This window comes from Castor canadensis, chromosome 7, assembly GCF_047511655.1.
Source record: "Castor canadensis chromosome 7, mCasCan1.hap1v2, whole genome shotgun sequence".
NCBI classification, from domain to species: Eukaryota; Metazoa; Chordata; class Mammalia; order Rodentia; family Castoridae; genus Castor; species Castor canadensis.
Genome location: NC_133392.1, coordinates 68,498,571 through 68,522,695, shown reverse-complemented (window position 1 = coordinate 68,522,695; position 24,125 = coordinate 68,498,571). Strand labels below are relative to the sequence as shown.

Sequence of the window (24,125 nt, the reverse complement as noted above, 5' to 3'; positions counted from 1 at the left end):
AGACACAGGGAGCAAAAGTCAGTTCCCCATCCAGAGGCAGCTATGTCTCTCCAGCCAGTGCAAAGGTGCCTGTGGCCCCAGAAGGAAGGCATCTCTGCACCAGCTGTAGCAGGGAGGCTAGAGAACCTTGCCACGCTGGGCTAAGGCTTGAAAAGAAGAAACTAGAGACAGCCACAGCAGCTACAGGGAAAGAGGGGTTCCCTGGGGTGATATGAACAGTGAGGCCTGGAACGAGGAAGAGCTGGCGCAAGGAGGAGGCAGCAGGACAGGCATTCTGGTGGAGGGTGCAGAGAACTGGAGGTAAGAAGAGAGCAAGAGCTTTATCCAAAGTTTTGCAGCCAGGAGACCATGCACAGAATGAAATGAGGATATATTGAGGATCACAGAGCATTTCTGTGGCTAGAAGGCTGCTGGGGAGCAGAGGACTGTGTGTGTGTTGTATGGTGGTGGGGGGCTCCAAGACCCAGGACGCCCTTGAGATGGGCAGGACTCTAAGATGTCAGGGAAGAGGTCTGAGAGGCAGAGGGGACCTCTCCTCAAACCTGGGAGGAGGCAGGAAGATAGCCTGGCTGGATGCAAGTGGGGGCTCACTACTCTACGTTGACTGTCTCTGTGCTTTGCCCATTCCAATCCAAGCAGCCTCTGCAGGCCCAACAGTTCTTCCTGAATCCTATCATGACTGGAGTGCCCTATTTGTCCATCTCCAAACCTGCCTCCTGGCAACCCACCCTCTGCAAGGTGACCAGGAGGCAGACATGAGCCATGAGCCAGGCTAACCAGGGGACAGGTGTGTTCCAGGGGCCATAATGAGATCAGAGGGGTTTGCTTCACAACTCCAGCATTCAGCACAGCCTTTACACATGCTATGTTGCCAACACATGACTAAGACGTTGCCTTGAGTCACAGACAAAAATAACTCAGTACTTGGAGAGGATGGGAGAGATGGTCAGACATGGTGCTGCATCTGAGACTGGGGCCATGGGTCGATGCCTGTGACTTGGTGCCTTGCCAGCAGCTCACCACTCTTGGGGGACCAGCTTCAAGAGAAAGAGGCTTGAATAGAAATCCTATCACGATGTGTCCAGAGATTGGTGCTGTCACCAAATAACACCTACTATGGAGTCAAGTGACCCATTTCATGGCAGGCACAGACAAACTGGTAAGCAATTTATAGGAACACCAGCACCGGTAACTCAGACTCTGCCTCCTGGTTGTCCTCTAACCAGGGGTTGTCGTTAGAACTCATGCTAAGGGCTTCTGGAGTCCATCTGCATCTCCCCCTGGGCCTGAAAGATGGCCTGTCTCTCTTCCTTCCTCCTGGGACCAGGCTACACTCTCCTGCCCTCTGACCTTCTCCTTTCATCTCCCAGGGTCCTGAAAGGTCAGAGGCAGTGAGTCTCTTGCCTATGGCAGAGGCTGTGGTTCCAGACCCCACACTTGTGCACACAAAAGGAGCATTGAGGATTGGAGCAGGGAAACATGGAGTTTGAGATGATAGGGACCTGGGCTTTTCTTTTCATCCTATTTGTCAAATGGAGAGACAGTCAGAGGAACCCCTTCTGCTCACAGGCTTGGTGCGAAGAGCCCCAAGAAGGATGGACTTAAGTTTGTACTCACACATGAGAGATGGCAGGAAGTCTTGGGCCAAAGGCCTGAACTAGAATCTGGGAAGTGGGAAAATGCTGAGGACCAACTCCTCCAGAAGGCAGAGTAGCCCACAACACAGGCAGGAGCCAGACTTCGTGGTTCAAAGCCCAGCTGGCTACGTAGCAGCTGTGCAACCTTGGATATGTTCCGTAAACTCTCTGGGATTTGGGTTTTCCTTTTGTAAGATGAGGATAATCCATTTTACTTCCCTCTTAAGTTATGAGCACTAAACAAGCTCACACAGATAAAATTCTCGTACAATGGCCAGCATGTGGAGAGCATTCTGTAGGAATAAACTGTTACTGACCTCCCTGCTGCCCTCCTCCACAGCCTCTCCTAATGCTAGGGCACTCCGAGAAATGGAAAACAGACCCCTGTCCATTCTGCCTTTCCCTCTACTCCAAGAGGATCCACACATGCTTGTAAATGCTCAAAAAAGCAAGTGTGACACCACCTTTTTCATGCTGGATGTTTCCTGGGGCAGGCAGTACTCCCTCCCCCCCCAATTGGACAGCACTGCCTCTTGCACCCAACTGTGCCCATATCCACTGTTTATCCTGCCAGCCTCTCTGCATGGTAGATCCCAAGTCCTGCAAAGCTCACCCTGACATCTGCTTGCTCTGTTTGGCTGCACAGAGAGGTAGCAGGGGCCAGGAGCCCAGGCTTCTGCTCTCACTCCCCTGTCCTGGCCTCTAACCCCATACAACAGAACTATCCACAAAATTGCCATTCTGCCTTCCTGGGTTGGTGCCCCCAGGCCGGATTTCCGATTTCCTGCTGTCCTCTGCAGGCCCTCCCACTGCTGAGCGCCCCTAGAAATGAAGACTGGGCCCTGCCCCCTCCCTGCTGGTTTGTGGCATTGTCTCCTCCTAGGAGGAAGCAGTACAGGAAACATATGACCATGGAGGGCAGGGAGGGTTGGTGACCTGAGTCCTTGGGCTGGAGACAAAGCATGCTCTGAACTGTGGTGCAGTCTCTGGGTCACATGGGAGTGTCCATAAGATGGGGGTGACCATTCTGGCCTGCTCAACTTGCCCGTGAGAGCACAAAGGCAGTCCTTCCCATTCCCAGCTGCTCGGGACTCTTTGCTTCACTAACACGTCACAAATGTCCATTAGGGGCTGCCCGAGGATGAGGCTGTCCATACTGGAGGAAGAGGAAGAAGGGGTGACTTGAACTCACTCACTCTATAGGACAGTGGCTCTGCCACTGGTGCCCAGGCTTTCCCTTCCATGTCCCCAGTCTGTGACATCACGTGTGAGAGCAGGAACATCAAACCATCCCAGCTTCTTGTCCTAGCATTCCACCAACTTCCTGTTTGATTATGGATAGTTTTTCCCCTCTCTGGGCTGCATGTAATCAGCAACAGCCACCAAGTGGGACTGGGGGTGTGGCTCAAGTGATCAAGTGCTTGCCTTGCAAGTGTGAGACCCTGAGTTCACTCCCCAGAACCACCAAAAACCAACCAACGACAAAATAAAAAACAGCTACATGTGCAAGCATGGTAGGTTGTCAGCTTTAGCTGAGGGGGTCAGGACTCTCCCTAGTCACAGGAAACATCACTTGTAGGAGATGGTGGGATGGACTTTGGTGGCCCTGACAGCTGGCGCCTGTTTGCTTGGGGAGAATCCCTCCTCGCAGAACAGAATAGCCACACTCTTGCTCTACCACCCTCGGCAGCATGCCATACGGAGTTCCAATTGCTCCCGGTTTTTCTAGATCATTCCCATATTCTGCTCCCTGCCCATCACTGTGTAGTGGGAAAGAAAAACTAGAAGCTGCCTGCTGGTCCTTTGGTCTACAAGTGACCTTGACACTTCCACTTACCCCTTCACCCTTGCATGAGCTCAGGCCATATGCAAGGACTGGCCACGCCTAGGACACAGTTGGCTTGGGATGTGCAGAGAGGCTCACAGCCTCACCCTACCTGCTCCCCAGGCTAGGAAGGTCCTGCCTTCTCAGATCCTGTGGACCAGCCTCAGGCCTGCCCCCCTCCACCCCCCTCCACCACAGAGCAGCCCTGCTTGCTCCACCTCCTCTCCCCAGGGGCTATTAGGTTGGCAGGAGCTGGAGTCTCAAGGCCTGTGACTACACCCTGGGAACTGAACTCTGGGAGACCTCAGAGCTTGCTGGGCTGATTCTCAAACCGGTTTGGCTGTTCCTCGCTGAGTGGGCTGAGCAGGATGCAACCAAGGAGCCTGCGGATGGGTTAAGCCTGTCTGTAGGCTTCAGGAAAATCCGAGGCTGAAAAGTGCCCTGCCCACTTCACACCACCATCTGGGTGTGCCTGGATAATTCAGGTTCAATGGCAAAGACACAAGAGTGCAAGGTGAGGCACTGTGTTTCCATCAGAAAAAGAATGTCCTTTTCTTCCTGGGGGATCCACTCTGCAAAGTGCCCCCAAGATGCTGCTAGCCAGAAGATAGGCCTGGCCTGGGACACAGGCCAACATGCTGCTCTTGGTGGAGAGTAGCTAGCAGGGACACCCTGGGGACTGCACTCCTGCGAGGGCCTGGCTTACCCTGCCCTTGTTCCCCAGACCCTCAATAAGCCTGCTTGGAGCGGGCATCCACAGCCCCCAACCTGGAAAAGTTAGGAGCCTGTCTCAGCATGCACCTGAGTGTGTGGCAGGCCAGGACTAGGGCTAGTTTTTGTCATCTTACCCCAGGAATGAACATTTGCTTGCTGGGGAGAACAGACCACCATAGTAGGAAATTATATAGCATTAATAACATAGCAAGCGTGCTGGAGAGGGGAGAGGGGCCCTGCAGAGGGGGGTTAGTCACAGTCTCCACTTTCAGGGCCCACTTTCAGAGCCTAAGCTCCTGCCGCAAAGCAGACTGAAGCTAGACCTCCCGTAACATGGAGGACATGGGTTCCAACAAGACAGATCTGCTTGATATGCAAGGGTGCACCAGTGTCTGAGGGGGTCTGCCAAGGGCCAAGAGTCCCCCGACCTCCATCTTGCCCCCAAGGAGTGCCCAAGCAACCAAGCAAAGGGAAGTCCACAGGTCCAGGGCGGTGATGAGGTCAGCTGCCAGGGAGGTGAGGATGCTCTCCCAAGCTGGCGCTCCATCAACGCTCCCAGTGCCACGTGTCTGCAAGGTGGGAAAAGAGCCACACCTGTTGTGCCCAGAGCCATCGCCACCCAGGAAGCCTGCAGCCACACACAGGCCTCGCTCCAGCAGGAGCCACCCCAAAAGCCTGTTTTCCATTCAGCACTTATGGCTTCTCCTCTGGGCTAAACACCACTGCCTGTTGCTTGCTCTTGGGAAGCTGGAGGGCTAAGGAGAGGTTACACGAATCAATTCCTTCCCTGGGTAATTTACTTTTCTGAGGCATCTCAGCTGGATACATGCGGTCTAGCTGTGTCCTCCTCCTGTGTAACAACAGGCTGCAGAGTCCTGCCCCTTCCCAAGACTGCACAGAACCCTGGCTCTCAGCATCCTAGCTGATGGCAACACACCATAAGCCTGGGCACGGAGCAGCTTTGCTGGGTTGATTTGGGATGGTGGTTTCTTTCCACTCAGTTTGACCTCATGAAACCAGAATAGAAACTCTGTCCTGGGGTGCTGGTCCTGAGACTTAAGCCTGGGAAGGTGCCAATCCCAGGGCATCATAGTTTCTACAGAAGAACCACCTGGACAGTTTCCCAGACCTAAGGAGTGACCAAGGGGCAGGGGAGGGCCTGGGGCAGGCAGTGCTTTACTGGGATCCATACCCTTCACTACTGAGTTTGGGTTCAGGCCACAGGCAAAGGGCAGGGACAGGGCAGATCTGATTATTGGACCCCCACCACCTCTTCTCTCCAGACCTTTGGCCCCTCACCTCACCTCCCCTTCCCTGCTTCCCTGCTGCCTGACCTGGCTAACCTCTAAGATTCTCAGGTCCCTATAAAAGAAACACAAACTGCAGCTCCTCCCTCTAATTCTGGGTAGTGATCCTGAAGTTAATGTGGGTCCAGGCCCATGCCACCAGACAGGTAGGCCTGGGAGGTGGCAGCAAACTCAAGGCCAGCTGCACTCACCCTGGAACCATGAAGGTGCTTCAAGCTCAGGAGGCCCTGGTATTGTCCTGGCCTCTGCAAGCGTGGCCTGCAGTGTTACAGTGAGAAGCTCCTTCCTGATCTCTCACTGCAAATGGTGTTGCAGGGTCTCTCTTCCCCCTCATCAAGTGACAGCACTGACTGCATGCATGTTTCATGTAGCTATGGCCTGACTTCCAAATTGGTTGTTCTACGCCAGTGCTTGATGGGACCCAGGAAACCACCTGTGCCCAGCTGTTACTACCTCCCAGGCATCCATCAGGAGCTGGTGGGAGGATGACCTTGCTGTCCCAAACATTAGACTGACCTCTATTTGTCCCATTGTGCCCTCCTTCTAAACCACAGAGATTCCCAGTACATTCTGGAGAACATCTATCATTGTTTCAAAATGCTGTCCACTTGTTTAGTCATAAATGTCATTCGTTTTACACATCATTTGAAGAAAACCTGACATGGAGACTAAAACTTATGGAATGCTGGAGGGCAAAGCAGGCAATGAGAGACTTTTCTCTTTGCAGAATGTCCTCTATCTGATGAACTGATTCTCTGTGGATTTCTTGACGTATCCAGTTGATTTGGAGCAATGAAAATAAGAATTTCATTTTATTAGATGTAAATGCAGCACCCAGGGCTTCCTGGTTGCACCTGTTACTCAGGGTGTAACACACCTGGGTGATGGCTGGGTGAATTCACAGCCTGGATGGGGGAGTCCCAAGGTCAGGACTGAACCACCTGGATCTCCAGAGTTCTTCATTTTTCCCTAGTCCCAGAACAATATCAGCACTTGTTACAACACAAGTGCTGGACCCTGCCCTGAGTGGGGTTTCGAATTCAGTGGGTCTGAGGTAGCGTCAAAGAGTCTGCATTTCTAACCAGTTCCCAGACAATGCTGACACTGCTGATCCAAGGCCCCACTTTGATAGCCACTGCTCCAGACCAAGGGGCAGGTGAGCTCTGAGCATGGCAGGAAGCAGCGCTAGCGCTGAGGTGTTGTGTGAATGCATCAGGGAGTGGGCATCTTTCCTTCTCCCTTCTGTTTCAGGTGCATGGAAGCGCTCAGGATCAGAAGAACCATATGCTTTGGCAAATGTTCTTTCAGGCTGCTGTGACTGCCCTGACTTAGACCCTGGAGGTTTGACCCTCGATTCTCTCCCTGGCCTGTGAGACAGGAGGAAGAACACTGGGCAGGGAGTCAGAGTGTGTAAGTTCGGATATATCTACGAGTGCTAAAATGTGTGGTCCTGGACAAGGCACCAGCAGGCGTATGAATCTGTTTCTTCACCTGTATGTGAACTTTTCTTGCCAAGTAGGCGCTAAGGTGTGACAGGGTAATAATCCTGATGGTGGCTACAGATGGAGAACTTGACCCAAGCCAGGCACAGCTCTGGGCACTTTGCCCGCATGGACTGATTAAAGCTTCTATTCCAGGAGGTAAACCCACTGCCCACACTGCAGCTCTTAGCTTACCACTCTCTGGAGGGTAGCTGGCTTGCCCTGGGGTCTGCTTTATAGAGTGGCTGTAAGGGCTGAGTTAGGTCCTGCAGGGTTCAGTGTCCCTGTAGGTTCTCAAGAAGTAGCCCAGGTATGTTCAGGGGACAGACAGCAGCCTGGATCATCTGCAGTTCAGGCCCAGTTCCGTTTCTCCAGAGCTGCTGGAGGAAGGAGGCATCATTTGTTTAGGCCTCTGCAGTGTTTAATCACTATGCAGCTCTCCCTCCCTCCTCCCCTCTAGCGCCTGCTCTCTCCCTGCAGGAAACAGCTCTCTGCCTTCTGCCTCTCATGGAGGCCATGAAAAATGAATACAGCACACAGAGAAAGAGAAAGAAACACGTGGCGGGTGGGGTATGGATGACCAGCTGGCCTAGGCTGAGGGAACACCAGCTGTGCAAGCTTGGAGCCCCAGGGACTGGCCTGATCAGACTGGCCACCCAGCAGGGCCACAGGGGTGTGGATGGTGGTTAGCCTGGGGGTCTGGGGGAAACCCAACAGTCCATGGTGGTGGTGGGGGGGGGGCAGGGTCGGGGGCAGATTATATAGTCTTGACTTTCCTGGGGTCTCTAGTCCATGGAGAATCTGAGGACAAGAATATCTTGCTCTGCCCTTGAGAGTCAGGTAAGCTGAGCAAGGTAGTACATGCCTGTGATCCCAGTACTCAGGAAGCAGAGGCCAGAAGGATTCTGAGTTCAGGGTTAGCCTGGGCTACACAGTGACTCTGTCTCAAAAAAAAAAAAAAAAAAAACTCAGAAAAGAGACAGTCAGGTCATACAGGGACATGTCCTCAGGAAGGTCAACTGCAAGCCAGGCAGAAACTCTGCATATTCCTTTTCTCCATTCACTTTCCTGACAGTGGAGATCTCTATCCCCATGTTACAGGAGGAAATTGGCACCCACAGAGGTTAAGGAGCCTGTCCAAGGAAAATCAGCTAAAGCAGTTGATAGGGTGGATCTATCCACTTTGAATGAATAAAATTACTTTTTATTTATATAAGTAATACACAAATCCATTGTCTTTAGACAGCTAACATTTCAAACAGAAGCCAGAATAGGGATCAGGATACACATCAGCCAACTGCAAACCCAGAGTTCTCCCATCAAGTTCTCCCATTATTATTGTACCTCACGGAAGCGTTTTCAGAAGAGGTGGTGTGTGCATGTGGTTAGGAATGTAGAGTACTAGAAAAATAATATGTCTTGGAAAATATAGGTTCCTGACTTCAGTCTTGTCACCCAGTTCCTCTCACTTAGTTTCTCCCACCGCTGGTGGCTTTTAGGTTTTCCTTCTAGGGTTATTCTATCATCGATTCACATCAGGACTTTGCAACCTAGGCTTGGAAGCTTCTTGCCTAGACACCCACGTGTTTCACTCTCTCACCCTCTTGTTCTCAGCCAGGGTTTCCCCAGTTTTGCAGTTTATAAATTGTAGTACTTCCCCTACCACCTGACTCCCCCTACTTCCCTTCCTTAGTTTATTGCTCTTCAGAGTACTTGTTACCTTCTCCTTTAATAACTCTTATTAACTGACTCTGTTCCCCACACTGGAACAATAGCTTTCTCAGTGCAAAGAGTTCCCTGCGTTGCACCTGCTACCACATCTGCAGTGCACAGAACAATGCCTGGCAGTCAGGTGACAAGCACTGAGGGAAGGTGGGGCACAACATGTCAGGAGACATCCACCCTCCAGACAGAAAGGGAACCCTGGCTTACATGCTGTTAAGAAGCCCCTTTTCAAGAACGGATATTTCAGGTCAAATACACTTCTGGAGGACAGGACTGTTGTCTTTCAAGTACCCAGCCTGGGACTGGAAACGATCCCTACCTCACACCATAGACATTAAAAAAAAAAGTGTGCATGTGTATGTGTGTGTGTGTGTGTAAATAATTCATTATCTAGAAGGTGATATAGTAAAACACCTCCATGATTTTGAGGTAATAGAACACTCACAAGGAAAGCAAACTAGCCTTAATCATAAGGGAAAGTTGATAGCTTCCTACAGTACAGTGAAGAACTTCTGGTTCTCCCTTAAGAAATATTCCCTTAAGAAAGTGAAAAGGCCAGCTAGCTCAGAGTAAGGGAAGAGTTGAGTTGCATGAGACAGAAGCCACCCAGTGCAGGGAGGAACCCAGGCTGAAGGATTCTGGAAGGCCAGTCTCGCCAAGACTGCACAGCCACCTAGGAAAGCTTCTTAAAAGAGGCAGAAAGGGACTCCATGCCCCGCTTCCCCAGCTCTGGTCTCCTCTATCTCCATTAAAAACCAGAGACTTTGAATCAGACAGAAGAGCCCCAGCCCCCCCTTCCCAGCTCCATGCAGAAATAACCAAGCAAGAAGAAACAAATTAAAGAGCCCAGGAGCCTGGTGGGGCCTTGGGAAGTTTGGCTCGACAGGGCAACAGCATTTAACAAAGCTCACATCATCCATCACTTGGGCCAGTCATTTAGATACTGGGCATTTGATTAAACTAATACGGGTGGCTGGGGCGAGGCATGGCTGGGCGCTTCCTACCCTCGCCTACAAATTAGACCGTCACACACAATCCGATTACCTTGACTGCCACATTTATCTCAAGAGAGGGGCCATCCATCACTCCTCAGCAGCTGCCTCTGCCCGCCCCACATTAACTCCATCATGAGGGGAGTCAAGTTCGCCCCAAAGTTGCAGCAGGCAATGTTTACTCAGTCATTCATTTCCACATCCACTCAACACATTCTTGCCCCAGACACCTAGGGAGAAAGCCCAGTCCTTGCCCTCTGGAAACCCACTGAAGACTCTGAGAAGGGAGTCTTTAAGCTGGGCAATAAAGCCGAGTGCCTAACACCAGGAACTCATGGTTGCAGCCAAAGTGCCCATGTGTGTGACCCAGCTTGCCTCTAGCTGAAACCCTGCTTCTGACACATCACCAACCCAGCCCTCATTGTCACACCTGGGAAATGGGATGATGACATAATGCAGTACTGCATGGGAATTTTTCAGCTTGTGCTGCCTAAAACCAGAGTTGGGGGGAGGAGGGGCACATGTGGTTATTGAGCACTTGACCCCTTGTAGCACAACCCAGGAGCTGAGCTGAAATTTCATTTAACTTGAATTCATTAAATTTAAGTGTCAGTGGCCACATGGGGTTGGACAGTGCAAATCATTGGTTGCCAGGAGCAAAGGCAAGTGTGGTGCAGAGCCTGGTGCATAACATCCAGTCACAAAGGCTGGATTCCTCCCTTCTAGGTGCGGAGACCAAAGGCGGCAGCACCACTACCTGAAGAGTCCTGAACAGGCAGCAGAGTCATCCTGTGGTCTCGTAGTCCCTCACAGCAGGCAGACGTCTTGTTTTAAAGACAAAGAAGCTGTGACTCAAAGGTAAAGATGACATAGCCATTATAATATGGCAGATGCAGAGCCTGACTCCAGACCTCTGTGGCTTCAAACCCTGTCCTTCCACTAGACACCTGGCGCCCCAGAAGACAGACAGCAAGAGTAGCCAGGGTGGAGGGGGAGCAAGGCCAGGTGGGGGACTGGCAGCTTCCTTCCTGACCCCCACAGTCTGTAGAGGCCACGTGGCCAGCTTCACCTCTGGTTTGGCCTCCCCAACACCAGTGCTGTGAGGTGGGTGGCAGGCAGAGGGCAGCACTGCTCTGCCCCAGGCCCTCAGGTCCAGCTGAGGGCAGCACTGGGGCTTTGGAGCTCAGGGCAGAGCTGGAGCTGCTGTCACTTTTGATTCTAAACATACCAGCACTAGATGGGACCTGTCCTGAGGCTTCCACAGGGTGACCAGGGTAACTTGAAGGGGGCCTCAGTGACATGGGGACCATGGGGAGAGTTCATGGACATCAGGCTTCCTCCTGCTTCCCAGGACACCAATGACACAGGACTGCAAGCCTGGCAGATGGATGGGGTGGTTCAAATCAGTTTTCGTCACCAGGCTCCTGAAGGCTGTGGGGAGACTAGTCCTTACTCTGGCCCGTAGTCTGTTCACTGGGGATTCTACCGTCCCCTACAGTGCCACAGTGGAATGAGAAGAGCCGATGCAAGCGCACACTCGCTGAGGTCTATTCCCACGACTGGTGCCATCTGCAGGCTCGGACAGGTCAGACATCAAGGCAAGACCTCCGGTTTGCCCCAAGTAGGCCTGGGGAGATGGTATCTAGGAACAAGCATTCAAGTAGTGGCCTGCAGACCTCACTCCACATTGATAAGCTGTGTGACCTGGTCCAAGTCACCTTACCTGGAAGGTTTTTTAAAGAAAAAACTGGAATAAAATCCCAAGCATGTGCGAAATGCTCTATGAGGATCAGACGGGACATGAAAATGCACTTGCAGGCTGGACCTGGACACATGGGACAGAATCTGAGTGGGTGGTGGCAGGCAGGCATTCCTGCAGCTTCACAGCAGCCTGACCCACCCCCTCCCCACCACGGACAGAGCTGGAGCTTAAGAGTGGGTTTTCAAACCCAGAGGTGTCCTGCTGGCAAGGCACTTTCAAGACCACAGGCTGGCAAGGAGCAGACCCAGGCCAACTGAAGCCAGAAAGCCCCTGCCAGACCTTCTCAGAATGCACTAGGCAGAGCCAGCAGGTGCCTGCCAGGATGGCTACCCTGGGAGGCTAGAAGGACTTGGGGACATACTGCAGCTGTAGGAGGGAGGGGCTGCCCTGGATGGGATGGGAGAAGTCACACGCCAGAGACTACTACTGAGCTGGGAGATGCGGAAGGAAGGCCAATTGGTAGGGGACAGGCCAGAAGTCTAGAAGTCTAGAGGGACGAGGTGACCTGGAAGAGCCAGAAGTGAGAAGGGAGTGGGGACAGAAGATTAAAAGAAACTGAGTAGGTTCCCCAGAACATCCTTTTCCAAGTTTCACCCCTCTCCACTGTACCAATTTGGAAGTACACTTAGCCACTTACACATTAGTATAAATGAGTTTATAACAAACTGGGCCAAGACAGGCAAGAAACAGTAACTGAAGGGAAGAGAATGGGATGGGAGAAGGTAGCAGACTGCTCTCCCTAGAAAGCCACCTCCTCAATGCCAAAGAAGGCACCCAGGAACTTCACAATGAGGACCCTGTGCCACAAGGACCTCTACTAGCATTCCCCCACCCCCCTCCAAAATGCCAAAATACCAACACTCCTTTGTTGCCACTTAAACCAATTTGGGGGTAATTCTGCATGCAATTGTCTTCCGATTTACACTGCGGCTCTGTGATTGCATCCAGGCTGATGGTTCAGGCTGTAATTGTATGGTAATCGCTTCTGTTTATGATCGATGCGGAAATCACTATTGTTTTCCAGCAGGCTTGTTAAATCAGAGAAGTGCAGGGGTGGGGAGGGAGGGTTTATTTCTGTGAGTTGGAGCTCTGGGAAAATGAAATTAAGCAGTGCAACTCAATATGGGGGAGGTAGCCCAGAGGCAACCTCATGAACTCAGAACCAGAGCAGAGACCAAGAAAGAGACATGGAGGCACAGAGAAACAAGTACGGAGATGTGGGGGGTGGACACAGGGGGCCCAGGGACTGAACAGCTCAGGACAGAGGTGGTCAAACTCGGTTATGCACAAAGATGCTCAGACAGACCCCACTCCTCAACCATGTAGAGAAACCAAGATGGAGATACACCAAGATGGACCCTCCCTTATGTACCCATGGCTACATTTACCAGATCTGCTCTCACTCATTCCTACAGAAAGGTGGGACAACCCAGGTGCCAGGTGGCAAATCAGGCACTAGCTATCTCTCAAGATTGAAGCCCCATACCTTTTTCCATCTGAGTCCTATCTGCTTTCTCCTTACTCCTGGCCTGAGGTCACCTACCTGTCGCTTGGAAATAGGGTGGCAGATGGCACCTGGGGGCCCAGGTGGCAGGAGCAGGCAGGGTTGTGAGCCGAGCTGCTGCTTCAGGGAGTGAGGGGAGCTGCCCACCTGGCAAGCAGAAACCTGAACCCCCCAGGGACTGCAGGAAACAGGCCTGGGCTGGGTGGAGGGCAATGGCTTTCAGGGCAGCAGCAGGCACTGTGTGGCACCAGAGGACTGAGTCTGCCAAGCTGGAGGCCAATGGCCCTGTGGGGCATAAGCAGGTACCAGCTGTTGTGTGCAGCCTAGACGAACCTCAAGACTGCAAGGCGTATTTTTTTTCGAAGAATGCACCTTTCTTCTCCAGCAAGAGTGGATGGCAGCCATGAGGCAATGTGCTAAAAATCAGGATGTGATGAAAAGTTTCAGGTGTATGGTTTCCGAAGCCTACAAGGCTCCATGTTCTTACCCTCTGCCAGCTCTCCCAGCATTGCCTGCCCCCTCATCTGCCAGACTCCACTGCCCTTTGTACTTCACAGTTCTGCCCTGGGCGCTTCCCCCACCCAGCAGACCCCATGGCACCAACTGGCATGCCGACCGGATGCAGGACTTGGTCACCACCAAAGCTGGCTCCAAGGTGACTTTCGCAGGTTGCTTCAGCTTTGTTCAACATGGAATGAGGACAAGCAGGCTGCACCCTATCATGGGAGAATTCCCAGTTAGCAGGAGAAGAACATTCAGCAGCCTCACCACCATTCAGCTGGGCACAAGATTATCGGACCTGACGATGTAGCTTCTGTTCTACCTAAAGCACTCCAACTCTGCTTCTGTGCCCTGCGTTATCATCTCCCAAGGGGCCTAGGGCCCTTGACAGTGGACAATGATCCCAGTCCACTCCATGGATGAAGGAGAGGACCATATGTATTTGGGATCCTTTGGATCTCTCCTTGGGTTCAGGCCCTGGCCTTGCCCCAGCCTGGATCTCCAACGGGGGCCCTGAGCTGGGGTGCCCCTGACTGCCTAATTAGGGACTCAACAGGGCATGTCAGAAAGCAGCAGGCGGGAAAACCTTAGAAGTAGAACAATAGCTCCTAATTGGACTTCTAGGATTCATCTTAAGAAAACGACTCCTTCTCCCCCAGGGACTTGGTTTCTGAAGTATATACAAACAAGTGATGGTTACTCAACATTGAAAACAAAGTAGGTTAAAATGAGAATTTAAGTTTTCTAAATGGAGAGGGAAAACCCAAGGGTGGGATGTATGTGCATGAGTGTGTGGGTGGGGCAGTTTGAATGCCAAGTGATAGTTTTTTAGGGTCACAACTGTCATCCTTCCGGTCAGGGGCTCCTATTGTCTGGACCCCAAGTTTCCTCAGGCATGGCCAGAGAAGTAAGGTCATGTAGCTGTTGCCCCTCCCAGTGTCTCCAGAGGCGAGAGTAGCTAGGGTAAGTCTCCTTAGCTGGAGCAGGATGCTGAATGTAGGGAGAGGACCAGCTTGAGAGGCCACCAGGACACCACTGCTCCCTGCTTAAGTGGCCATGTCCAAGACTGGATTGTGAGGGCTCAGGGACCTAGCCTTCCCTGGGTCCTTCAGTTCTGATGCTCAGTAGGATGGGAAACCAACAAGCCCATTGCTCAGATGAGGAAAACAGGGGCCCTGAGAGGTGACTGACTTCCCGCCAGGAGTCAAACGGTCTTTGGACCTTCAGTGATCAGCTATAAAAATAGTCAGAAAGCCTCTCTCTGCTGGTGGCTTTGAGGATATCCATAGCATTCTCCTGCTACCGGAGACAGTCAGGAGTAAGCTGGGGATGCCAGGACAGCTTTCCCTCAGAAGTATGGGAGACCTTTTCCTAAAGGCCTGGGAGACCCATAGCTATCTTTCTGAGGATGAGACAGGTCATCTGGGCCCCCTCCACTCCTGGGGTCAGCCCAGTTCCCAGGCTCCGGCCCTTGTCTCAGAAAGAAGCAAGAAGGGCGTCTGGGTCAGTGCCCAGGACCACCTCTGGCGGATGAATACTCCTAGAATAGCCAAGCTCCAGGACAGCTCTGTCAGTCCTGGCCCTCCTGTAGGAATGGACTTGGGGATGGCCTGCTCTGGGGAACAACTAACATTTATGTATCACATCCTTTGTGCCAGGCACATGGACTTATCACAGACGTGCTACCACCACTCCATGTGTTTGTAGCATGCACAAACCTAGAAACACACTAAACAACACCCTCATCGAACAACGATTCAACTTGGAAACACCCAGCACGTCTACATGGACACACACATTCTTCTGCACGTGTACACGATACACACAGACACTAAACCCAGGTAACATCTGCCTGTGTCCCACCTTGTACTCTTCATCGGCATATATCTCCTGCAGCAGGCTCACTCCACCTCACCCCCAGATGTGTGCATGGTCCTGCACACCCGGCACCCTAGGCTACTAGAAGGCAGAGTCTCATCCAGAGCCCTCTTTTTTGTTTATTTATTCATCAAAAACTTCCTAGCATGCACATTTTGACCACTCAGATGGGTATAAACTGGAACAAGCTACAGTCATGAACTCGAAATACAATATTCCTGTGCTAGCCCAGGGCAGCACTGAATGCTGTAGAAAGGTGTGCTGCCCATTGAGAGGGCAATTTCAAGTTCAAGGTTACCTGGGTGGGTGCCAGCAAAGCTTCAAGAACAGGGAGGTGTTCAGAGAAGCTGGTCTGGGTCAGGCCTTTCCTGAGGCTGGATTCCAATTACGTAAGAGCCTGTGGGGCACCACTAGGGGTGGGGGACCCCCATAACGTGGGAAGAAACCCCAGGGCAAAAATCTCCATCCCAGGGGCTAAGGTGGATTTTATCTAGGTCATTGAAGGTATTTCTGGAGAGAGTGCCATACCATACAGAGCTCTGAGAGGATTATGGGCCCTGGTCAGCCTGATGGTGGAGAGGCTTAATCCTAGGACAGGAGGGTGGGCTGTGGGGGACCCTGCTCACCAAGGGGTGCTGGGTCAATAGGGAGGTCTTGTGTGGTGCTTCCTCTGTACCCGCTAGCAGCGTCTGCTGCCCACTGGAGCCTTTGGTAGGTGGCAGGCAAGGAAGGATCCAAAGCCAAGGATAGCAAGTTCTGGGTCCTTTTCCTCCATGTCCTGAAGTGACCTCGGGAAGTCACTAGGGATCCAGAGGTCAGGGCTGCCCTAGGCCCAGTGGGGTGGGTGGGGTTCCTCTCCCTTGAATGGTACTGCCCTGAAACCAGGGCCAGTGTTTTTTGCCCTCCCACTTGGGTGTCCCCGAGCGTCTTGGGGGCATGTTGTCGGCCAATAAAAAGCAGACACACCCAGGGTTTACTTGGGCTGTCCTCAATGCATTGCAGAGAAGCCACAGCCTTTTCTCAGCAAATGCTGAGCTCTGGGACTTGGGGGCAGGCAGGAGACTGTGTGTACCCAGATTTCTCAGGCTCACAGGAAGATGGGTGTTCTGCCTGTTCCACCAGTTCAGGGCTGTGCTGCAGCAAAGACATTGCCACAGAGATGCACGAGGGAGGGATGTGTGGGAGGCTGGGGCTGCCATGGGTGCCTAAGAGGCCCCAGCAGGAAGGCACAAGGATGGCATGCCCACAGAGGAGCAAGGCCTCACACACATACAGGGAGACAGGTGACAGAGCAGCAAGGACAGCTAATGGTTACCCAGGGCTGACCAGGTCCCAGAACACACTTAAGGTTTTCGCTGGAATGAGCCCAGTCACCTCTCACAGTCCTATGAGGGAACGGTATTTCCCCATTCTGCGGATAAGGAAACTGAGACTTAAGAGGCCCTGGTGTGTGGAGTGGATAGGAGGGGAGGAGAGAAGAGCTGATGACTATGACTATAAGGGCTGAGGGCCTTTAAGCCCTACTGGGTGATGGAACCTACCACCTGCACCCATGTGAGGGGGAGCCTCTGGGAGCACGTGCGCCTCTCACCTCCTCCCCTCTCCCCGTGGTGACAAATTCCCAGGAAGCACCACCCCGTCCGTACCCTGTTCCTGTGTATAGTCTGTTTCATGCAATCAACAGGGACCAAGGTCTGGGAGTATGAGGACCTCTCCTTCCTAGTGCCCTCTGAATAGCAGGATGCCAAGACTGGAGCCAGCTCTCAACCATAAGCCCACTTCTTTAGGGACGCAGGGGCCCCAAGAGCTATCTTAACACAGGCTCAGCTCCTAGACCGCTGGCCCAGAAATGTGGGGGTTTTCAGACCCTGACAAATCACTGGTGGATCTCAGAGGGGAAGCTCTTGACAAAGCAACAGAGGGCTCCAGGAACTCAGTGTGCAGACTCCCAGCTCACTCCCCAGGAGGGAAATGAAAGTGAGTGTGTGTTCCTCAGCCCTGGAGCATTTCCTCCAGAGCTAGGACACCTGTTGGGACCTCCCAGATGGGAGGCTACCAGCCTACCAGGCTACCAGCAGGGACAGCCCTGCAGTTTTGCAACAGGAAAGACAAAAGACCATGCTATTTCAGGATGTCCTATTATAGGTGCCATTCAGGAAAGAGGGACAGGCACAACAAAATCTCTGGTCACAATACATAATAAAACAGGCAGGAACATCATATAGATGAGGAAAGTGAGGCCCAGAGGGGATTGGGGGTCAACTGGGTCAAAACAGCACCTAGACCTCAGACCTGGAAGCGGTGAGGAACAAAAAGGCTGCTAATTTTGTAGCTAAATGAGGGAATTAAGTCAAGGTGACAGTAATAAAAGCTACTACTTACTGACCAATTACTTTGTATCAGGCACTGAGCTAAGTGCTTTCCAGCCCCATTTCAGTTATGCTCCAGAGCCCCATGGCAACCCTGCCAGGCAGATTTGAGCAGCTGTTTTATTGATTAGGAAACAGAAGCTTGGAGAGGTTAAGTGACTTACCCAAAGTCACCCAGGAAATGAGAGATGTGGGTTTAATAATTACTCTCCAACATGGTCTTGGGAGGACTCTGAGTGGCCCCATTGTAAGGGCCCTGAGGGATTGGGGAAGGAGGTCCTGCTGGGCACGGTGCACAGGGGATAGGGGAAGAAGCAGTCACTGGAGATGTCGACACCAAGACAGGAGGGTCCTGCACTTCTCACACCTCTACAGATCCTGCCTCCCACAAAACCATGCAGAGCCTTGAGGGCCCTAAGGAACTCTTGGGCACAGTACTGTCCATACTGTCTAACACAACTGCCTTGGTAGAATGTTCACCCAGCATACTACCTAATATGGTAGTAGGGCGGCCCATGAGCCCACAGAAACTTCAAGTGTGGCTACCATGACTGAAGAATTTAAAACTTAGTTGCTTAATTTTCACTAACTCACACAAATAGCCACATATAACTAGTGGCTGCAGTAGGGATAACCTAGTGAATCCAATGCTGCTCTTTAAAGATGGGGAGTTCCCCCCAAAAGGCAGGGACTCCCTTACATCAGACAGGTGACTTGGTACTCAGAGGCCAAGAACTCAGAGCCTCTCATTTCCCTCCTAAGTGACCACTTTTGCCAACACCTACCTATGCTCTGGGTTGGTCAGACATTCTGAGGTACCAGGCACTGGGGTATGTCACCGACAACCTGTCTGTCCCCTGACTCACAGTCTGACAGGGCTGTCACCCTAGGGCCAAGTCATCACATACAACATTTTGATGTAGAACAATGTCTATGTGTGCTGGGGGTGGGGGACCAGGGAACGTTTCCTGGGCAGTGGCATTTGAGCAGGGCCTGGATATAACACAACTGACAGGAAATGGAAGGGTATATATTGTAGACCTTCACTGAAGTGCTACAGTGTATCCCATGGATACAAACATGTACTATGTGTCAATTAAAAATAAAAAAACTAGGTGTGGTGGCCCTGCAATGCCAGCTACCTGGGAGGTAGAAGCAGGAAGATCTTGAGTTGGAGACCAGCTGGGGCAAAGTTAATGAGACCCTATCTCAAAATAAAATACAAATGGACCGGGACCATGTTCAGCTTTGGTTTGATCCCCAGTACTGCTAAACAAACAAATAAGCAAATAAGAAACAAACAAGGCTCTAGGGGCTGCTTCTTCCTTCCTCTTTGGAAACATGCCCCCCCATTTTTCACAGCCCTTCCTTCCCCATGTAGGGGTTGAACTAGACCTTGTTAAATTTGCCAATCAGATTATAGACTTCTTGGGACACAGAGAGGGTTCTAGGTCAGGGATTAAATATTGGAGCACAGAGATGGTGTGAGACCCAAAAGTCCACAGGCTGTTCCCTCTCACCTGTCCCCTCGAGCCCCAGCCCCAGGGAAATGCCCACATAGATTTGAAACCTCCCAGGTCTGGCTGTAACTCCTCTGCCCCAGGGGCTCTTCGTCCAGAAACAGGACCTGCTCTCTTTTTTTCCAGGAGAGGCAGAGGGCTGCCTGGGGAGGCCTGGACAAGTTCCAACAAGTTCCTGGAGCTCTCAGAAGGCAGAGGTGGTTGCCCTTGTCCCCCACCACGCAACTGCAAAACAGGAACCTTGTGACCAGAGGAGGCTTTCCACTGCGTCAGCAAGGCAGGGACATTCCCACAGCAGGATGTCGACCTCCCCACTTCCACGCACAGACTCCCACCTGCAGTTCAGCAGCTTCCCAGTTCCTGCAAACTGAGGGAGTCCCACAGACTATGTAGCTCCAAAGCCTTCGATGGCTCCCCACTGGCCCAGGGGGAAAATACATGCTCTGGGTGGGGGTTTCAGCAGCAGCCCCACCTACCTCTGCTGGAGGTTCTGCCTACCTATCCATTCCTTCTTCCCAAGTGCCACACCTCTCCTAGTTCGAGCCTATGCTGCCACCACCCTCCCACTTGACATGCATTCCACTGCTTGTCCCAGACCCAGCTTCCACCAATTCTGAGAAGGGTTTCAGGAATTGTGCCAGCATCAAGGTCACAATTTCCCCCTTCCTTCTACAGTGCCTTGGGTGTAGACAAGACTACTACCACATCTTCCTATTTCCTGCTGCACCCCCAGATACTGGTGGCAGTCCCCTTGGGCAGGTCCCACCTCCTTCTCACTCTTCTTTCCCCCACCTGTGTCACACACCATCAGAGCCATCGGTTGAAGTTCTGGAGTAGAGGATTCTGTCTTTTAAAGATGAAACAAAGAGATGAGAAAGAGCAAGGTCCTCAGCAGAGAAGAGAACACTTGGCACCCCCAGGGGAGGTGACTTGCCAAAAGTCACACACTAATGTGGAACTAGACCATAGATATTATCACCAGAGGGCTAGGCCTGAATAGTGTCAGAGTTATGTGGGAATTCTACATAGCCAAAGCCAATTGCAGAGAGCCCTAGCCAGTAACTCTGAACCTTAGCCTCAAAGAACGGGGGTGTTTTGGCTAAGTCCCCCATTCTTCATTCACCAAACACACATGTAGCAACCTCTACTGTCCTGGGCTGGCCACTTGTAAGGCCTGGCTTCACCCCATAGTTGCTGGGTCAGCGGCTAACCCCACTGGGACATGAGGCTTAGAAGGCCCCTGAGCTGGCTCCAAATAGAAACGAAGGCCATAGCAGGGCTATTGGGAGAGGAAAAGCACCCGCATTTCTTAAGCCTTCCTGGGTTGGGGGTGGCTGAACAGCCCAGCCCAGGGTCTTTAAACGTTGTGGAGGGGAGGGGTAGGGCTTGGCTCTATGAAACAGTATGGAAGGCCCGCTCCATAGACTGGGAACAGGAGCCTCCCCAGATGCTCTCCCTGGCTCTAGTGAAGGGTACAGGCAGCAGGGGTCCCATTACCCCCTGTTCATCTTCTCAGTCAAGAGGACCTGGAAACCTGACAATGTGGGCAAAGGTCCCCTCATCACCTCATAACCCTCCCCCAACTCACTTGGATAGACCTTGAAGACCTCCCCCTTTCAGTTTTGCTGGGGTCTTTGGCAGAAAGCTACCACTTTAGCCAGCCCAGGGCCATGGGAGCTGAAGGCTGCAGTGAGGCCCACTGCTGGGGGAGGTGGGCACCTCAGGTAGACGAACCTCACCTGGCTGGAGCAGGAAACCAAGACACAGGCTTATCTAAACCCTAAGCCCCGAGCTCACTATTGGGGACTGAGGCTTGCAGTACACTCTGGAAAGGCACTTGTTCCATCACAGGTCTGTCTACCCTGCTGTATCCTGGGGGCAGCAAATTCCTTCATCACTCTGGGTAGCAGACTAGCTAGCCTTCCCTGCCTGTGGGTGCCTCTTAGGAGCTCCTTGCCATGCTAGACATACTTTGCAGATGGGAACCTTGTTTTTCCCTGAGCGGGCTCCCTGGTGAGGCAGCTGCTGCTCAGCAGGCCCTGGGAGACATTACTCCAGCAGCTGGGGCTTCTGGGAAGCACCAGGAGAAGCATGGCCCAGTGGGCACGCTGTGACACGAGTGGCAGTAGGCCCTAGCAGGGTAAGAGTAAGAAGCATTTTGTACCATTTGCCCCATGTCCAGAAATCCTTCTCCCCTTGGGCTTAGCAGTACCCTTCTCTCTGGGGTGGTACTAAGCAACCCGGCTACAGGCCAATGGATGAGTCCCTTCCCTGTGGAGGAGCTGGCTTCTCCCAAGAGACTGAGGCTGCATCCATCAAGGTAAACACCTTCTGTGCCCAGAGTGCCTCTCCCTCTCCTTCTAGAACTGCCTGTTCCCAAGGACCTGAGGCCAAGCTGGCTCTGCCACCCAATCGATGAATGACTTCACAGAGCCTGACGCCTGCCGGCACTAAGACAGGCCTCCTCAGGGAGGTCTGGGGCTGCTCCTGGGACTGCTGCCCACCCGTGTTTCCTGGCTGACCTCTGCTGCATGGTACAGGGCTGGCTGAAGGGTAGGAGACCTGGGGCTCCTACCATTCTCTCTCTCAAAACTGAATCCCAGATTTCCCCTAAGCTAACTCTGATTACCTGGCTGGTGTAAGCCTCTCCTATGGAGGAGCTAACATGAGGTAAAGGAAGGTCTCTATCTGACTGGCCCTGCACAGTCAGTGGGCTCTGGACAACTGTCCTCACCTCACATCTGTCCTCAGTCTCCACCTGTCTAGGCAAGCACTGTCCCATGGAACTTTCTGACATTTGGACATGTCCTACAATCTGAGCTGCCCAATCAGGTGGCCACTAGCCTCATGTGGCTATTGAGCACTTAAAGTGTGGCCAGTGCCAAGGAGAAGAAACTGAACTTTCACTGGGAATCAGTTTAAACTTTCAAGCAGCCACGTGTGACTAGTGGTGATCCTATGGGATGGGTAGTGTTCTACCCAGCTCCATCATCCCTCATGTCCTGGGTGTGACCCCGCAAAGACCACTCAGGAAGGCCCCAGGGAGGACCCTAACTAAAGACCCTTGAGCACCTCCCTCAACCTGACTAGCTGACACTAGGGACTCATCTTCCCAGGGAATAGGCATGGACGGGGTGCTTAGTAGGTGTTTAACCCACAGCGCTATAGACCCGGAAGTGTTTGTCCAATCCCATTCCAGAGCCCCAGGAAAACAGGGAAATAGCACCTGGCCAGCTTTTTCCGTTCAAGCAATCACTCAGCAGTCACCAAGTGTCCACCATCTGCCAGACTCCTGGCTGGCACTGGAGTATACAGCAATGAGTGACATGCCACCCCTGCCTTCAAAGGAGCTTGCTCGAGGTCAAGGCCTTGCTCTGGTGTGACCTACCTCTGGCTTCCTCTATTCCCCACTGGGATCAGGCACATCAGCTTTTCCATCTGACACTAGGGCTCCCAAGTCGTGGCGTACAAAAGGTTGATAGGAACTCAGAGGCAAGGGAGCGAGGCAAGGGATTCCAGGCCAAGAAAGGCCTGTGTATGGGAGTTTAGGCAGCAGTAGGAAGCAAGCCTCAAACTCTGTGCAGGCTGCTGCTTCCGGTAAAGACCCAGATTCTCACCAAAGCATCGCTGTTTGGTGGTTTCTCACTAAGGAAGTTCAGAGTAAAAATAGCTCAGAAGAGACTTGAATCCAGCTAGTTACAGGGTAGTCATTGCCTGGCTGAGACAGAAAAAAGGGGAACAAGGCTTACTAGTAGCCATATGGACCCCAAGACCCATTACCCCACTCTACTCCCCCTTGACTCTGTAGTGGATGGGAGATGAGCTTCAGACTCAGAGTCCCAGAATCAGGAGTTCCTACGTACTATCCGTGATCACCCCAATTTCTTGGTGACATGGCCTTGCTCACTCCAACTCACTCCTTGGCCCAATTTCTGGCTCACTTTCAAGGATGTTGAGATGTACTCTGGCACCAACTTCTTGCCAGCTGCTTCACAAAACCTTCCTGCTGAAGAGCCACTAGCCATGCCCAGGCTCATGGGCAGTCCAGTCTATCGTCAAGGGCAGGGCACCTGGCACCCCATGGAAAGAATGATGCTCTCTGAAGCTTCTCTGAGGAGTGCCACCAGCCCTCTCTTAGTCTCGCCACAGCTGGCTTCTGGGTTGACCCAGGAACTGGGACCTATCTGGAACCCAGAGCTCCAACACCAAAGTGACATGCAGGGGACCTCCAGCAGCTGCCCCTTAGTCCCTGGCTGTATTCTGAGAAACCTCTCTCCAGGGTCTGTACAAGATCCTAATGGCCTGATGCCAGGCACCACCAGAAAGAAAGGCCCCTTCCTACCCTGCCCTGTAGTGCACCCCTCTCTCCCTCCTCCAGCTGGCTTCTCAGTACACACTTGTCAGAAGTCTCATCTGCACCCACCACCTCTGGGAAGGGCGCCCTGCCGCAGTGGTGGCTTCACCAGCGTCTGCGGGGGTCTCTGGGTGCTTTTAGCATCAGGGACGCATTCTGACAAAGGAGCAGCTTGAAGTTAAGATCCTCAGCCACTGCCTCCACCGAAGGCTTCCTCGTGGTTTCTTATTTTTGCAATAGCAGTTCACTGAGCACGGAACCTTGTAAAATGTCTGCTGGAGAGCCAACACTTCACCTCGGGAAGGGGCGAGGAGAGCACCCTGCCTCCTTATCCTGGGTAGCAACGGAGGCCCCTTCTGTGGGCGCACAAAATGGGCCCGGTGCACGCTGGTGCCACTCTCACGGCCAAGCCTCGGGCTGACACCATGCAGCACACGGCGCTACCCACAATGCACCGGCCCTCCTCTGTCACACACAGGCACGCACACTCACCCCCAAACCCAGAGGGAGCCCAGGCCAGGCCTGCGGGCGTCCAGGTGCCGACCCCTCCAGCCCC

The 24,125-nt window shown here is 52.6% G+C and overlaps 1 protein-coding gene across 13 annotated transcripts in view; it reads right to left on the bottom strand.

Moving 5' to 3' along the window:
• Zmiz1 (zinc finger MIZ-type containing 1) overlaps positions 1-24,125 on the bottom strand; it is a 214,480-nt gene that overhangs the window by 37,455 nt on the left and 152,900 nt on the right. The window contains exon 1 of one of the 13 annotated variants that reach the window (XM_074079296.1): positions 13,564-24,112. The exons of the other annotated variants lie outside the window; for them this stretch is intronic. The gene's annotated coding sequence lies outside the window, so the exon portion shown is untranslated. Of the gene's footprint in view, positions 1-13,563; positions 24,113-24,125 lie in introns of those variants that run through there. 13 annotated transcript variants of the gene reach the window in all.